Below are 19,204 nucleotides of genomic sequence, written 5' to 3'. Positions count from 1 at the left end.
ACTCTTCAATATATATACCTGTTGGACTAGCAATAGCCCAGTGCTTTAGAAAAATAGAAGAGAGTGAAATTAAAAGGGTGGATATTTATATTCGCAAATACATCAAATGAGTGATCAGTATACTAAGAATGTATTATTCTGTATGAATATAATTTGTCAAAAAATTTACCAACACAAATTGTAATTAAGCTTCCAGATAATTAAAATATTAACTTGGGACACACATATAAATCAAATAAATTAAAATGTTATAATAATTCATAGCTTCAGGTGTCTGAATGTATTAAAACTATATATAATGTTATACGAGTGTATATTTTTTAATGTGAAATAATTTGCTTTTTCAGAAACATATGATTGAGCCCAGCCAGGCATGGCTCAGCAGTTGAGCATCGACTTAGGATTTATGAGATCATGGTTTGATTTCCAGTCAGAGCACATGCTCAGGTTGTGGGCTTGATCCCTAGTAGGGGGTGTGCAAGGGACAGCTGATCAATGAGGACTCTTTCATCATTGATGTTTTTATCTTTGTCTCTCCTGCTCTCTTCCTCTCTCTGAAATCAATAAAGATATACATTAAAAAAAAAAAGTATGATTGAAAAAGTTCCAAATTAACAAACAGAAAGAGATTGAACGTACAAAATGTTTCAATATAGCTATCCTTCATTAACACATCAAACAGTTAATAATCCTCTTGTTAAAATAAAAATGCAGAATACAGACCATTATCCAGGTTATAGAAGCTTTGGTTATGAATCAAAAATAAGACACTGTATTCTTCAGGTAGTGAAAATATGTTAATCTAATTGGTAAGCCATACTTTCTTAAAATTAAAAATAATTTTATAAATTTTGAACATTGCCCGATTTTACATGTTGAGTTACAACAGGAGGTCATTCTTTCTACATGGGGGCTAAATTAAAATACTAAAATAAGTGAGGTTTTCATTTCATTTTCATTTTTTTATTCCCTTTAATTATTTCCTTTTATGAGAGTGGAAGTATATCATTAATTACCTGGAGTCTATAATGTTCTAAAACCCATCAATGTTCTAAAACCCATTACAATTTAATTTAGAATTAGGTAATTGCTATTGATTTATAGATTTTTTTAAAGGTTTGAGTAAATCAGACTTTTAAATTACACCAAATTAGGAACACTCAAAAACAAATATTTTTGCACTCCCCAAGGAGTTACATGCATGATAAAATAAAAAATAAAATAAAGCCTGAATCATTTTCTATTCTCTGGCATAATTTTCCTCTAGTGGGCACCTGGCTATTTGACTACAGTAGTAATTGTTGTAATATGAGAACTATAAAGATGCAAATTTTAATACTGACAAAATCACTATTAAAATTTTAGCTTTATCCATCTTGATAAAATTTTATAATGCTGTATCATTATAGTACCTCAATGACTATTTTTTATGCGCAGTCAGGCTCAGCTGGCCAGTACCAAGCCTTCAGAAGTAGTTACCATAGTCCTTGTAGATTGTGTGCTTCTATCAATTCTTCAAAATTGAGGCTTGTATTGCTCAGAAACAAGGGCCAGAGGTGGTAACTCTGCAAGGAAGTCATCTTTGTCTTGATCTCTGGTGCAGATCTGCTAAGTGTAGCTGCCTGCTTATTCAAGCTCCCCATCAGTAGAAGAATAGAGTAGTATGCCTGGAACAACCACTCATTATAGCCAAAAGAGTTTCTACTAATGGGACCTTCTTTTTTTTCACCCACACTTGTATCATGTCATGTTGTTTTCATGGTCATGATCACTGCCTTTTCACATCTGTCCAGGCATATACTAGAAATTTGCAGTCATTTCTTTAATTGCTCTGCCTTGTCTTCTTTTCCTGCCCTGTCCTCAGTATCACCTACTACCAGGTCCTCCCTGGCTTCCAGGTCAGTCCCTCAAAATCAGCCACTTCCTCCTCTCTGCTCTTGCTTCCTGAGTCACCCCTGATTACTGTCTACTCTGAATTCATCACTGTCTGCATTTGTCAGAACATTTCTCAAGCATGTTTTCAAAAAATCATCTTATTTTTAAATTGGATTTATTGGGGTGACATTGGTTAATAAAATTTTCCAGGTTTCAGGTATACAGTTCTACAATACATCATCTGTGTATTGTATTTTGTGTTTACCAGCCCAAGTCAAGTCTCTTTTCATCACCATACATCCCTCTTTAATTTATTGTATTTCTCTCCACCACCCCTTCCTTCTGGCTATCATGATATGTTGTCTGTGTCCATGAGTATTTTCTTTCTATTTCTTCTCAATTCCTTCACACTTCTAAGCCTCCAAATTTCTCCCCTCTAACAACTCTTAGTCTGTTCTCTGTATCCATGAGTCTGTCTCCACTTTTTCTGTTAGTTTATTTTGTTCATTAGGTTCCACATATAAGTGAAATCATACGGTCTTTGTATTACTCTGACTGGCTTATTTTACTTAGGTTTGTCCATACTGTAGCAAAAGGTAAGATTTCCATCTTTTTTATGGCCGAGTAGTATTCCATTGTGTAATTGCACCACAGCTTTTTTTTTTTTTCCTGTCCCCTTTACTCCTGTTATTTCCCATATAAAATGGGGAAAGAGGACTGGGTCAGGCTCAGCTATCACTTTGGAAGCTTCACTTCTAACCTTGGAGATTGTCATTCTCACTCACTAAAGAACTCTGAGTCCAGAGAGTTACATAGCAGTAAATCCAATAATAACCAACCTCCAAAAAGCTCTTCTTCTTTCCACAATTCTCCATGTTCTTGAAAAGGGCCAATTAGTGATAAAGGTGGTAGATCTTTCTTTCCATTTAGGTTGGAAGCTTAAGTGCTTTTGGTTTCAGAGTTGTCTGGCCAGCTCTCTCACTGCTGGCAGCTTCCCATAGATGAAAAATAAATATTTATTGGGCTGCTTCTTCTTGTCAGGCACTGTAACTCACAGTGCATTCAGACAGAAAATGTTCTGTAAATACAGAATCATGTATAACACAGCTTATTTATCCATCCACCTACTGATGGACACTTAGGCTGCTTGCAAATATTGACTATTGTAAATAATGCTAAATAGTGCTGCAATGAACATAGGGGGATGCATATATGCTTTGAAATCAGTGTTTCTGGTTTCTTAAGATATATTCCCAGAAATGGAAGCACTGGGTCATAAGGCAGTTCTATTTTTAATTTTTTGAGGTAACTCCATACTGCTTTCCACAGTAGCTCAACCATCAACAGTGCATGAGAGTGCCCTTTTTTCCACCTCTTCCTCCACATTTATTGATGGTAGCCATTCTGACGGTGTGAAGTGGTATCTCATTGTGGTTTTAATTTGCATTTATCTGATGATTAATGATGTTGAGCATTTTTTCATATGTGTATTGATCATCTGTATGTCCTCTTTTAAAAAATGCTTTATTTTTTAATTTTTAAAATTTTTCTTAAAATATCTTTTATTGATTTTAGAGAGAGAAGAAGGGACAGGGAGGGAGAGATAGAGACATCAATGATGAGTCATTTATCAGCTGCCTCCTGCCTGCCCCTGCTGGTGATCAAGCTCACAACCCAGGCATGTGCCCTGACTGGGAATCAAACCACGATCTTTTGGATCATAGGTTGATGTTCAACCACATAGCCACACCAGCCAGGCTTAATATGTTTTTATTGATTTCAGGGAGAGGAAGGGAAAGAGAGATGGAGAGAGAGATAGAAACATCAATGATGAGAGAATCATTGATCAGCTGCCTTAGGCACATCCCCTACCAAAAATCAAGCCCAAAAACTGGTAATGTCACTGACTGAGAATAGAACTGAGATCTTCTGGTTCATGGGGTGATGCTCAACCACTGAACTACGCTGGCCAGATGTATGTTCTATTTGGAGAAGCATCTATTCAGGTTATTTGACCATTTCTTAATTGGATTGTTTGTTTTTTGTTTTTTTTCTGGTATTGATTTTTGTAAGTTTTTGATATATTTTGGATATTAAGCCTTTAGCAGATGTATTGGTGAATATGTTCTCCCATTCAGTGAACTGTCTTTTCATTTAGTTGATGGTTCCCTTTGCAGTAACTTTTAACTAGACTCATCAAGAAAAAAGAGCCCTGGCCAGTTTGGCAGTGTTAGAATGTTGACCCATGGACTGAAGGCTTGTGGGTTCAATTCCCCATCAAGAGCAAGGTACCTTGGTTGCAGGTTTGATCCCAGCCCCAGTCTAGGCGAGGCAACCAATCTATGTGTCTTTCTCATGTCAATGTTTCAATCTCTCTCTCTTCTCCTATTCCTTCCCTCACACTCTATCTAAAATAATCAATGGAAAATATATCCTTGGGTGAGAACTAAAAAAAGAGAGAGGAAGACCCAAATAAATAAAATCATAAGTGCAAGAGGAGAAGTAATACCTGACACCAAAGAAACACTAAAGATTTTAAGAATATGTAATGAACAACTATAAGCCAACAAATTGGATAATCTGGAAGAAATGGATACATTCTTAAAAACATACAATCTTCCAAAACTGAATCACCAATACTCAGTAAATATGAAGAGACTGACTACAACTAGGGAAACTGAAGTAGTAAAAAAACACCCAACAAATAAAAGTCCTGGACTAGACAACTTCACAGGTGAAATTTACCAAATATTTAAAGAAAAACTAACACTTATCTTTCCAAAAATTCAATAGGAGGAAAGTCTCCCTATCTCATTTTACAAAGTCAGCATTATCCTAATTCCAAAACCAGATAAAGGTACTACAAAAAAGAAATTTATAGGGAAATATTCTTCATGAACATACATGCTAAAGTTTTCAACAAAATATTCACAATCCAGGTTCAGCAGTATATTACAAAGATCATACAGCATGACAAAGTGGGATTAATTCCAGGGATGCAAGCTTGGTATAATATCCACAAATTAATAAATGTGATAAACCACATAAAAAAATGAAAGATAAAAATCACATGATTATATCAGTAGATGTAGAAAAGGCATTTGATAAAATCTAGCACCCATTTATGATAAAAACTCTAAGCAAAGTGGGAATAAAGGTAAAAAACCTCAACAAAATAAAAGCCATAAATGAAAAACCTACAGCCAACATCATATTCAATGGGAAAAAATTAAAACCTTTTTGGGGAGAGGTAAGAAGGCAGCACTGTGAGAAGCAGCAGAGCTACTCCGCTGCCAGCCATGGACTCAATTTACTACTAAAGTACTATGTAACCAGCTTGGAAAAACCAGAGAAACCTATCTGAATGGACATATTTTGAGTAGAGGGCACTGAAGAAACATTATAGAGTCTGGTAAGAGGAGGCAGGGTGTAGAAAGGGGGAGTACCCCCTGAAGCCTGTGCTGGGCTCTGAGCCCTGAGGCTTGGAGGCTGCAAAGTTCTCTTCCCTTGGGAGTGTGGTCCACCATTTAAAAGAGGGAATCTCAAACCTGGAACAGAGGAAAGTTCACAGCACAGAGATCAGAGGAACCTGGGTGAGCAGTGTGCCTGTGAGGAGGGGACTGTGCTTTCCCAGTGAAACAAAGCTTCTAATGACAGCCACGACTGGAGTCTAATGCTCAGGGTGCTGACCATAGGAAAGGCTGTCCCAAAGTGTGCAACACACGAGTAGTAAGGGACCAGAGGTCTGCACTGAGCAGCCACATACAGGGACCATTTCCCTTCCTGTAAGGCATTGTGTCAAGCCCCAGAAAGCATTTAATCTGTGTGGTGAGAAGGGAAGGAAAGCCCTCCCACCCTAAGCTCCTGGTGGGGAGAGTCTGGGATTTTGGACAGGTACTGAGGGGCACCATGGTGGGGCGCTGAGCCGCCCCAGCTTTACTGAGATCAGTGGTGCAAGGGTGTGGCACAGAGCTGACTTTGGGTCTCCACCCACTGGGTGCCTTGGTGAGTGGGTGGCAGGACCTTGCAGGGTAGACTCTCTGCTTGTGTTTTGCTTTGTGCGTTTTTGAGATTTTGATCACTGAACTGACTCCCACCTACCTGGCTTGCACTGGGAGGACAGACCAGCAGAAGCTGAGATTCCTGCCTGCAAAGAAGACTATTTGAGGGGCAGGCCTGGTTCAACGAGCCAACCAGATCTGGGAAGGAAGGAGCTAAGCACACTTGCCTCTCCTGCAGCCTGAGAGCACCACCCTCAATAGGAAAGGGGCTGGTTCAGCTCACTGAAGTCCCAGATACCCCTGCAAGGCACTGTCCTGAGGGGGAAGGGAGAGCAGCTCACAGGACATTACAAAAATAAGACTCTAAGGGACTGTAGTTTTAGAACTGGAGGAGAAGCTGAAAATCCATGCTGGGGGCTGGACAAGCAGAGGGCTTGCTGGAATGCTTTTTAATCAAACCCACTGAACCCAGGCTCCTGAAATGGCCCATACAGAAAAGGCAACAGACTGAAATCAACCTGAACCTGCAGCAGGCGAATGTATGGGGAATTAAAATGGGAGCATAAGATAGAGACTGAGGAGCTGGCTTTGGAGCAGAGGTTAACTCCCTCACAGTGAGCGCTCGATGGCAAAACCTCTAAGTAAGGGGAGTGATATCCTGAGCTACACTAGCCATCCTGCACCCTAAAAACTCTACAGAAGACTCTGGAGTAATACCAGGCAATTACAAGTTTGCAAAATGGTTGACAGGTGGACATCGTCCCCAGAAAGCCTCAGATCAACCATCTACCTAAGGATACCACAGCCAAACCTAGACAGCTCCTCACATTGGCTGATACACAAGTACTTCCCAGGAGAATGGAAATCAGCATACAGAACAGTGAGCCTCAGGCAACATAAGCTGCACAAAAGGAACTCATCTATTTGTCTTTTTTTTTCTTCTTTTTTCTCTTTTTCCCTTAGGAAGAAGAGAAAGGGGGGAAAAAATGGTTTTTTCTTCTTTTTAAGTTTTATAAATTTTCTCAATTAAAAATTTTTTAAATTAATTTTTTTGAAGAATTTTGCTTCACTTAGCTTGTTTTTTGTTTTATTTCTTTCTTTGATTTGTTTATTTGCCTTGCTTTGTTTTATCCTTACTTCTACTATCAAGACATTCTTGATATTCCCTGCTTAATTGTTCAGACTTTATCATTATAACCAACAAGTTTACTGCTTTTCTCTGTAGTTTCCCCCAAATCCCTTATTGGACTCTCATTCTACCAGTGCTTTACCTCTCTCTCTCTCCTCTCAATCCATTGTCATAACTTTTTTTTCTTCTTCTTTTCTTTATTTCTTTTGTTTTCTTTCCATCTGTCTTCCTGTCTTTTTGTTCAATTGTTAGTGTCTCTTAATCTCTTTATTGTATTTTAATTTTCTCATTTTCAACTATTATCCTATTCTCTCCCTTAATTTTTTGGTGGCCTTTCTTTCAGAATCTCTCCTCTGTCTCTTTTATCTCCCATTAGCTTATCTATTTTTTACATTTTAATTTAGTTTATTATTATTTTCTAAATTTTGTCACTATTAACAACAATATACGTCTCTCTCTCTCAACTTTACTTTTCCTTCTTTCTTTTGTTAACTTTTCTTTTGTATAGAATTTGTGCTCTCCCTTCACCCTCCCAGTACTATTTTCACTTGTGCTGTTTTCATTGTGATTGTCAAGATATTTTGTAAGTTACCCCTTTTTTCCTGAAAGTTTAGTTGTGTATTGGCCTGCCTTGCCAACACCTTTACAACGGCTTACATGGAGAGGTTGAGGCTGAAACACAAAGTTAGCAACTCTGAGAGGAGAGTCCTCCCAAGGACTGGTCAACAGCAATCAAGACCCAACTACAAGAGGAGACCCCCCCAAAACCCACAAAAAGGTCACACTTAGAGCAGAGAGCTCAGAAGTATAAGGAAAACATGCCTCTGGGACTCACTGACTCACAATACAAAATTTCTCCCTGTAAAACCGGGAGACAACAAATATATTTAGTATATAGATACAAACACTAAGTGTCACCAAAATGGGAGACAAAGAAAAAAACCCAAATTAAAGGAAGGAAAAATCACCAGAAAAAGACTTTGGTGAGATGGAGTTAAGCAAGTTATCAGAAACAGAGTTCAGAATAATGATTATAAAAATGTTAAGAAAATTAATGAGAAAAACCAGGCACTGCATTAGAAGAATGAGGATCTTAGTAAAAACATGAAAAAAGAGATACATAACATAAACAAATTCAGACAGAAATAAAGAATGCTGTATCTGATATCAAGAATACACTGGAAGGAATTAAAAGCAGGCTCAATGAAGCAGAAGATAGAATAAATGACTTAGAAGACAAGGTAGAAAAAAATCGCTCAATCAAAGCAGCAAAAAAAAAAAAAAAAAGTTAAAAAACATAAGGACAGTCTAAGGGAGCTTTGTGACAACATGAAGCAAAACAATATTTGCATTACAGGATTGCCAGAGGGGGAGGAAAGAGAGCAAGGAATAGAAAACATAGTGGAGGAAATAATGACAGAAAACTTCCCTATGCTGGCGAGGGAGAAAGCCATACAAGTTCAGAAATCACAGAGGGTTCCAAACAAGAGGGACCCAAAGAGACCCATTCTAAAACACATCATAAAACTCTTCAGGCCAAAAGGGAGTGTCATGAATTTCTCAAAGTAATGAAAAGCAAGAACATGCAACCAAGAGTGCTTTATCCAGCAAGGCTATCATTTAAAATTGAAGGTGAAATAAAGAGCTTGCAGACAAAAGAAGGCTAAAGGAGTTAAGTACTACCAAAACAACATTGCAAGAAATGCTAAAAAAACTGCTTTAAGAAAAAGAATAGTGAAAGAAAGGCACATTAGCATAAAAGGGGAAAATGGCATTAAATAAGTATATGTCAATAGTAACCTTAAGTGTAAACGGAATAAATGGTGAAATCAAAAGACATAGATTAGCTGAATAAATAAGAAAACAGTACCCAAATATATGCTGTCTTCAAGAGAGCCACCTGAGAGCAAAAAATTCACACAGGCTAAAAGTGAAGGGATGGAATAAAATAATATATGCAAATGAAAAGGAAAAGAAAGCTGAAGTAGCAATACTTATTTCTGATGAAATAGACTTCAAACTAAAGACCAAAACAAAAGACAAATACAGTCACTATGTAATACTAAAGGGATCAAACAGCAGGAGGAAATAACACTTATAAACATTTATGCACCAATATAGGAGCATAGTGAAAAAAATTCTTTGGGGACTATAAGGGGGAGATCAACAGCAACACAATCATAATGGGGGCATTTAATGCCCCACTGTCAGCATTGGACAGATCATCAAGTCAAAAAATCAGCAGGGAAACACAGGCCTTAAATGACTCACTAGACCTAATGGATTTAATTGGCATTTATAGAACATTTCATTTCAAAGGGGCATAATACATATTCTTCTCAAGTGCATATGGAACATTCTCAAAAACAGATCACATGTTAAGGCACAGGGCAAGGCTTTACAATTCAAGAAGATTGAAATCATATCAAGCATCTTCTCAGATCACAATGGAATGAAACTAGAAATCAACCACTATAAAAAAACTCAAAAAAATATTCAAACACATGAAAGATAAATAGCATTCTTAAACAGTGAATACATTACCAATGAGATCAAGGAAAAAATCAAACACTTCATGGAAAAAAAAGAAAAATGAACAGACAACAACTCAAAATCTATGGGACCCAGCAAAAGCGGTGCTGAGAGGAAAATTCATAGCATTACAGGCCTATCTCAAGAAACAAGAAAAAGCTCTAATCAACCATCTAACACAACAGCTAAAAGAACTAGAATGAGAACAGCAAGAAAAGCCCCAAGGAAGTAGAAGGAAGGAAATAATAGAGATCAGAGCAGAAATAAATGACATAAAGACTTAAAAAAATCAATGAAATGAAGAGCTAGTTCTTTGAAAAAATAAATAAGATTGATGCACCTTTAACCACTAAAAAACAAAGAGGGAAGACCCAAATAAATAAAATCAGAAATGAAAGAGGCAATATAAGAATTGGCCTAACAAAAATACAAAGGATTGTGAGAAAATGCTACAAGCAAATATATGCCAACAAACTAGAAAACATGGGTGAAATGGACAAATTCCTAGAAGCATAAAACCTTCCAAAGCTGAATCAATAAGAGGCAGAAAACCTTAATAGGATGAAAACAGCTAATGAAATTGAAACAGCAATAAAAACAAACAAAAACTCCCAGCAAACAAAAGTTCTGGTCCAGGTGGATTTACTGGCTAGTTTTACCAAACATTCAAAGAAGAATTAACACCTATTCTATTCAAACTATTCCAAAAAATTCAAGAGGAAGGAAATCTCCCAAACTCTTTTTATGAGGCCAGCATCATCCTAGTTCCAAAAGGAGATAAAACACTACAAAGAAAGAAAATTACAGGTCATTATCCCTGATGAACATAGATGCTAAAATCCTCACTAAAATACTAGCAAACCAGATCCAGCAATACTTTAAAAAGATCATACACCACGACAAAGTGGGATTTATTCTGAGGATGCAAGGATGGTATAACATCTGCAAATGAATAAATGTGATACACCACATAAACAAAATGAAGGGCAAAAATCATATGATCATTTCAATAGATGAAGAAAAAGCATTCAATGAAATCCAACACACATTTCTGATAAAAACTCTTAGCCAAGTGGGCATAGAGGGGTCAAACTTTAACATAATGAAGGCTATATATGACAAACCTACAGCCAAAATCATGTTCAATATTCATAAACTAAAACTATTTCCCTTAAAATCAGGGACAAGACAGAGATGTCCACTTTCACCACTCTTATTCAACATAGTATTGGAAGTCCTTGCCACAGCCATCAGACAGGAAGAAAACATCAAAGGTATTCAAATTGGAAAAGAGGAAGTAAAACTGTCATTAGTTACAGATGACATCATATTATACATAGAAAAGTCTAAAGACTCCAGCAAGTTGTACTAGATATGATAAATATATTTGTCAAAGTAGCAGTATACGAAATCAACATCCAGAAATCAATTGCATTCTTATATACCAACAATGAACTTTCAGACAGAGAAACTAAAAAAAAAAAAAAATACCATTTACCATTGCAACTAAAAGTTAAGATACATAGGAATAAACTTGCCAAGGATGTAAAAGACCTGTACTCAGAAAACGATGGGACACTTAGAAAAGAAATAGAGGAAGATATAATCAAGTCAAAGAATATACCATGCTCATGGATTGGAATAATTATTATCATTGAAATGTCCATACTACTCAAAGCAATTTATAAATTCAGTGCAATCCCTATTAAAATACCAAGAATATATTTCACAGATCTAGAACAAACATTTCAAAATATATATGAAAAAAAAAAGACCCCTAATAGCTGCAGCCATCTTGAGAAAAAAGTAGAGTGGGAAGGATCCTTTTACCAGATTTCAAACTGTACTACAAAGCGATTGTAATTAAAAGAGCCTGTTATTTGTATAAAAACAGACATATAGATCATTGGAACAGAACAGAGACCCCCGAAAGAGACCCACACAATTATGGTCAGCTAATATTTAACAAAGGAGGCAAGACCATAGAATGGTGTATGGACAGTCTCTTCAATAAGTGGTGCTGGGAATATTGGACAGATACATGCAAAAAAGTGAAACTAGACCACCAACTTTCACCATACACAAAATTAAACTCAAAATGGATAAAAGACTTAAATACAAATCATGAAACTATAAAAATTGTGGAAGAAAACATAGGCAGTAAATTCACAGACCTCCCACGTAGTGGAATTTTCACTGATACATCTCCTAGGACAAGAGAAACAAAAGAAAAAGAAAACATATGAGACTACATCAAACTAAAAAGCTTCTGCACAGCAAAAGAAAACAGCCTCAAAATTCAATGGAATCCCCTTGTCTGGGAAAACGTATTTGCCAAGGATGTATCTCATAAGGGGCTAATTTCCAAAATACAAAGAACTCATACTACTCAGAAAGAGGAAGACAAAAAATCTAATTAAAAAATTGGCAAAGGACCTGAATAGACACTTCTCCAAGTAGGACATAAAGATGGCCAAGAGACATATGAGAAAATGCTCAACGTTGCTAATCATCAGAAAGATGCAAATTAAAACCACAATGAGTTGTCACTTCACACCTATAAGAATGGCTAACATCAACAAATCAACACACACTATGTGCTGGCAAGTATGTGGAGAAAGGGGAACCCTACCTAGTACACTGCTGGTGTGAATGCCGACTGTTGCAGCCACTACAGAAAACAGTATGGAGGTTCCTCAAAAAACTTAAAATGAATCTTCCCTTTGACCCAGTGATCCCAATTCTAGGAATATATCCTAAGAATCCTGAAACACTAACCAGAAATTAAATATGCACTTCTTTGTTCATAACAGTGCAATTTGCAATAGCTAAGATCTGGAAACAGCCCAAGTGCCCATCAGTATATGAGTGGACAAAAATGCTGTGGGTTATATACACCATGGAATACTATGCAGCTGTAAAGAATTAAAACCTCATACCCTGGGACAGTATGGATGGACCTGGAGAATATTATGCTAAGCGAAATAAGCCAGGCAGAGAAAAACATCACATGATCTCACTTATATGTGGAATATAAATAACTTAATAAACTGATAAAAAAGTAGATTCTATGACAGGGAAGCATGAATCAGACTGAAAAATCTCAGAGGTATGGATGAGGGTGGGAGGGTGGAGGGGGAGAGATTAGCCAAAGAACTTATATGCATATATGCACAATCTAAGGACACCAATAATGGCGTGGAGAGTGACTGGGGAGGGGTGTGGGGAGGGGTGGAATGGGTTATTGAGGAGAAAAAGGGCCATCTGTAATATTTTAAACACAAACACACACACACACAAAAGAGGACTAAAGAGGCAAAAAAAGGGAAAGAAAAGAACTTCATTAGTGTCTTATATGCAGTGATTAACAATATTGGGTACATAGCAGAGACTTGTAAATAAATATTTGTAGAAATTAAATGTATTAAACACACAACAACAACAATTATTTGTGCCAAAGGAAATGCCAAAATTCCAGTATGTGAGCCCTACAAAGAATAGAAATACTGCCCTTTCAATCTTAAAAAAAAGAAAAAATAATAATTTCCCTTAAGATTGGGAATAATACAGGAATGTCTTACTCAACATAATACTCGAAGTCCTAGCCACAGCAATTCAGGCCAGAAGAAGAAATAAAAGGCATCTAAACTGGAAAGAAAATATAAAACTGCCATTATTTGCAGATGACATGGTAACGTATATAAGAGAACCTTAAAGATTCCACAAAAAAATTGCTAGATTTAAGAAATGATTTTGACAAAGTAGTAGGATACAAAATAAATATCCAAAAATCAGTTGCATTTTTATACACCATTAATGAACTATTAGAAAAGGAAACTAAGAATACAAGCTTATTTACAATCACTTCAAAAAATACCTAGGAACAAATTTAACCAAGTATGTAAAAACCTGTGCTCAGAAAATTATAAGACATTGAAGACAGAAACTGAAAAACATAAGTGGAAGCATATACCACGTACATGGATAGAAAGAATTAACATTATTAAAATGTCCATACTACTGCCCTGGCCAGTGTGGCTCAGTTGGTTGGAGGTACAGTGCCATACACCGGAACGGTCACAGGTTCAACTCTTGGTCAGGGCAAATACCCAAGTTTCAGGTTCAATTCGTGGTCAGGATATGTAGGGGAGTCAACTTATTGATGTTTCTTCCTCTTTCTCTCTTCTTCTCCATCCCTCTCTTTCTAAAACCCATAAAAACATATCCTCAAGTGAAGACAGAAAAAAAATGTCCACAGTACCAAAAACAATCTATAGATTCAATGCAATTCTTATCAAGGTATTAATGGCATATTTCACAGAACTAGAACAAGTATTCCAAAAAATTATATGAAATCACAAAAGACTCCAAAGAGCTACAGCAATCTTGAGAAAGAAGAAAGTTGGAGGAATCATGTTACATGATATCAAACTGTAGTATAGGCTATAGTAATCAAAACAGTATGGTATTGGCTTCAAAATAGATATATACAATGGAGGAAGATGGCAGCATTGTGGGAAGAAGCAGAGTACCCTTGCTTCTAGCCACAGACTCAATTTACCACTAAAACACTGCATAACTAGCTTGGAAAAATTAGAGAAATATACCTGAGTGGGCATATTTCAAGTAGGGAGCACTAAATAAACATCAAAGAGCCTGGTAAGAAAGGGGGGCATAGAAAGAAGGAGTACCCCCTGAAACCTCTGCTGGGCACTGAGCCCCAAAGTTTAGAGGCTGCAAAGCTCCCTTTCTTTGGGAGTGTGTACTGACATTCAAAAGCTGGGATCTCATACCCCGAGTGGAGGAGAAGGAAAGGAGTGCCCCACACAGAGGGCAGAGGGACCCAGGGGAACAGTGTGCCTGCAAGGATGGTATCACGCATTCCTCAAGATACAAAGCATCTAAAGGTGTCTGTGACAGGCATCTTATACACAGAGTGTTGACAGTAAGAAAGGCAGTCTCACATTGTATGTCCCCAGAATAGAAAGGGACCAGAGGCCTGCACTGAGCAGCCACATACAGGGGCCCTCTGCCTTCCTGTAAGGCATTGGGTAGAACCCCAGAAAATATTTAACTTGTGTGGTGTGGGGAAGGGGAAGAGAACCTTCCTGCTGACAGAGAGGAACTGGAGCTACCTGTGGGGCGGAGTTTTCCTCCAGCCACCTGAGCTCCTGAGGGGCGACTCTGGAATTTTTGCCCCACCCTGAGGGGTGCTGGGATAGTGTACAAGGAGCCACCCCAGTTTACTGAGGTCAGAGTTGTAGGAGAGCTCTGTGAGGCTGATTTTGTGACCTTTCCTGCTTGGTGCTTTGGTGCTTGGGTGGCAGGACCCTGCTTGTGTGTTGCTTTGTGAGTTTTTGATCACTGAACTGGCTCCCACCTTCCTGGCTTGCATTGGGCAGACACAGACTAGTGAAAGCTGTGATTTATGTCTGCACTGTGGAGAGTTTGAAATTTGTGCGCCCCTGTGCACCCAGCCAACCAAATCTGGGAAAGGAGGGGTGGAGCTACCTCTTTTGCAGGCTAGGACCACCACTTCAAACAGGAAAGCTCAGATATTCCCCTCAGGGCACAGTCCTGAGGGGGAAGAGAGAAAAGCTCACAGGAAGACATTACAAGAATAAGACTCACAAGGACTATTGGTTGGAAACTGGAGGAAAAGCTTAAAACCCCTGCTGGGGGCTCAGCAGGAAAAATGCTCATCAGAATTATTTTTAATCAAACCCATTGAGCCCAGGCTGCTGAAACTCCCCATACTGATATGGCAACAGACTGAAGTCAATCTGATACTGCAGCAGGCTGTTGTGTGGGGAACTAGAATTGGAGAGTAGGGTAGAGACTGAGGAGTGGGTTGTGAAGCAGAAACTTCCTCATAGTGAGTGCCTTATAGTAAAGCCCCTAAGTAAGGGGAGAGACATCCCAAGCTATACTAGCCATGCTGCACCATAAAGACTCTTCAGAAGACTCTGAAGACCAGGCAACCACAAGGGGGAGGCAAAATAGCTGGCAAGTGAAGGTGGTCTACAGAGACCCTCAGATCAGTCAAATACCTAAGGACACCAGAGCCAAACCTAGACAGCTCCTGACATTGGCTGATACACAAGTGCCTCCCAGGAGAACTGATATCAACATACAAAAGAGTGAGCCTCAGACAACATAAGCTGCCCAGAAGCAACTCACCTGATCGACTTATTTTTTTTCCCTTAAAAAAAAGAAAAAAGAAAAAAAATTTCTTTTTAAATTTTCCAATTTTTTAAATGTTTAAATTTTTTGATTAATTTTTTAAAAAAGGATTTTGTTTTGCTTTGCTTGTTTTTTGTTTTGTTTTGTTTTGGTTTTTTGCTTTGTTTTGTTTTATCCTTTATTTTACTATCAAGATTTTCTTGATATTCTTTGCCTAATTGCTGGATCATTATCATTATAACCAATAAGTTTACTACTTTTCTCAATAGTTTCCCCCATTTTTCTTACTGGACTCTTTCCCTGCACTTGCTTTACCTCTCTCTCTTCTCCATCCATTGACATAACTTTTTTCTTTCTTTCTTTTCTTTTTCTCCCTTCTGTCTTCCTGTCTTTTTGTTTGATTGTTAGTTTCTGTTTGTCTATTTAGTGTATTTTTATTTTTTCATTTTCAACTTTTATCCAATTCCAATATTCTACCCTTAATTTTTTGCTTTCCCTTCTTTCAGAATCTTTTCTCTGCCCATTTTATCATTCAGTAGCTTCTCTATTTTTATATTAGTTTGTTTTCTTTTAAATTTTCATTACTATTAGCAATAATATTCTTTTCTCTCTCTACCTTTATTTTTTTCTCTCTTTCTTTCTACTTTAACACTTGTGTTCTCCCTTCACTCTCCCAATTCTATTTTCACTTGGGTTGTTTTCACTGTGATTGTCAAGATATTTTGTAAGATATCCCTTGTTTCCTAGCAGTTTAGTTGTGTATTGTCTTGCCTTACCATCACCTGTACAACAGCTCACATGACATGGTTAGGGCTGAGGCACACAGCTAAACTAAGAGGAGAGTTCTCCCAAGAATTCATCGACAATCTAGACCCAGTCACAACAGGAGTGCCCAAAGAACTCACAAAAAGGACAGCCACAAAAGGGATATACCTAGAGCAAAGAGCTCAGAAGTATAAAGAAAACACACCTCTGGGTTCCACTGGACTCACACTACAAAACACCACCCCACAAGACTAAGAGATAGCAAGTATATCTAATATATAGGTACAAACAGTAAGAGTCACCAAAATGGGAAGACAAAGAAACAACCCCTAAATTAAAGAAAAGGAAAACTTGCTAGAAAAAGACCTTGATGAGATGGAGTTATGCAAGTTATCATAAATAGAGTTCAGAGTAATGGTTATAAAGATGCTCAAGGAAATTGATGAGAACAAGACACTTAACAGAAAGGTAGAGGAACTTAGTAAAATCATGAAAAAAGAGATAAATATCATAAATAAGAATCAGGCAGAAATAAAGAATACTATATCTGATATCAAGAATGAGCTGGAAGGAATTAAAAGCAGACTTAATGAAGCAGATGATAGAATAAGTGACTTAGAAAATGAAGTAAAAAAAACACTTAATCAGAGCACCAAACAGAAAAAAAATTTAAAATGCATGAGGACAGTCTAAGGGAGCTTTAGCACAACATGAAGCAAAACAGTATTCGCATCATAGGAGTGCCAGAGGGGGAGGAAAAAAAGTAAGGGATAGAGAACTTGGTGGAGAAAATAATGACAGAAAAGTTCTCTACACTGGAGAGGGAGAAAGCCACAGAAGTTGAGGAATCATAGAAGGTTCCACACAAGAGTGACCCAAAGACACCCAAAAATTAAAATGGCATACATCAACAACAAAGAGAGAATATTTAGGGCTGCAAGAGAGGACAAGCAGAGACCTACAAAGGAACCCCCATTAGGCTGACATCAGATCTCTCAACAGAAATTCTTCAGGTCAAAAGGGAGTGGCATAAAGTTCTCAAAGTAATGAAAAGCAAGAACATGCAACCAAGATCGCTTTATCCAACAAGGCTATCATTTAGAATTGAAGGTGAAATAAAGAGCTTCCCAGACAAAAAGTGGCTAACAGAGTTCAGTACCACCAAACCAGTGCTGCAAGAAATGCTAAAAGGACTGCTTTAAGAAAAAGAAAAAATATTGAGAGAAAGGTACATCAGCATATAGGGGAAAAATGGCATGAAATAAGTATATATCAATAGTAACTTTAAATATCAATGGGATAAATGCTCCAATCAAAAGACATAGGGTAGCTGAATGGATAAGAAAACAGTTCCCAAATATATGCTGTCTACAAGAGACCCACCTGAGAGCAAAAGATTCACACAGGCTAAAAGTGAAGGGTTGCAAAAAATATTCCATGCAAATAAATGTGAAAAAGAACTGGAGTGCCAAATTTATTTCTGACAAAACAGACTTTAAAATAAAGACCATAACAAGAGAAAAAAATTGTCACTACATAATATTAAAGGGTTCAATCCAACAGGAGTATATAACCCTTTTAAATATACATGCACTCAATATAGGAGCACCTAAATATATAAAAAATTTCTTGGGGACTTTAAGGAGGGGATCAGCTGCAACACAATCATAGTGGGAGACATTAACACTACGCTGTCATCACTGGACAGATCATCAGACAAAAAATCAACAGGAAAACAGAGACTTTAAATGAAACACTAGATCTAATGGATTTAATTGACATTTACAGAACATTTCATCCCAAAGCAGCACAATACACATTTTTCTCAAGTGAAGCTGGAACATTCCAAAAATAGACCACACTTTAAGGGACAAAGCAAGTCTCTACAAATTCAAGAAGACTAAAATCATATCAAGTATCTTCTGAGATCACAATGCCATGAAACTAGAAATCAACCACTAAAAAAAGCCTCAAAAATATTCAAAGTCATGGAGGCTAAAGAGCATGTTATTAAACAATGAATGGGTTACCAATGAGATCATGGAAGAAATCAAACACTTCCTGGAGAAAAATGAAAATGAACAGACAACAAACCAAAATATATGGGACACAGTGAAAGCATTCCTGGGAGAAAAGTTCAGAGCAATACTGGCATACCTCAAGAAACAAGAAAAAGCTCTGATAAACCATCTTACACAACAACTAAAAGAACTAGAATGTGAGCAGCAAGAAAAGCCCCAAAGGAAGTAGAGGAAGGAAATAATAAAAATCAGAGCAGAAATTAATGACATAGAGGCTAAAAACAAACAAACAAACAAACAAAACACAGAAAACCCCCCAGAAACTGATGAAACCAAGAAGTGGTTCTTTGAAAAAAATAAATAAGATTGATGTACCATTAGCCAGACTCACCAAGAAACAAAGAGAGAGGACCCAAATAAATAAAATCAGAAATGAAAGAATCGGTACAACAACTGATCCAACAGTAATACAAAAGGTCGTAAGAAAATACTATGAGCAACTCTATGCCAACAGATTGGACAACATGGGTGAAAAGGACAAATGCCTAGAAATATGCAATCTTCCAAAGATGAATCAGAAAGAGGCTGAAAATCTGAATAGGCCAATAACAACAAATGAAATTTAAACAGTAATAAAAAAGACTTCCACCAAACAAAAGTCCTGGATGAGATGGATTTACAGACGGGTTTTACCAAAC

The 19,204-nt window shown here is 37.3% G+C and overlaps 1 protein-coding gene across 6 annotated transcripts in view; it reads left to right on the top strand.

The window, feature by feature from the left end:
- The window catches only part of HECW1 (HECT, C2 and WW domain containing E3 ubiquitin protein ligase 1), a 584,554-nt gene that overhangs the window by 236,998 nt on the left and 328,352 nt on the right, over window positions 1-19,204 (top strand). The gene's annotated exons all lie outside the window — the stretch shown is intronic.

This window comes from Miniopterus schreibersii (assembly GCF_964146895.1).
Source record: "Miniopterus schreibersii genome assembly, chromosome: 9".
NCBI classification, from domain to species: domain Eukaryota; kingdom Metazoa; phylum Chordata; class Mammalia; order Chiroptera; family Miniopteridae; genus Miniopterus; species Miniopterus schreibersii.
This window is presented reverse-complemented; position numbering and strand designations above follow the sequence as displayed.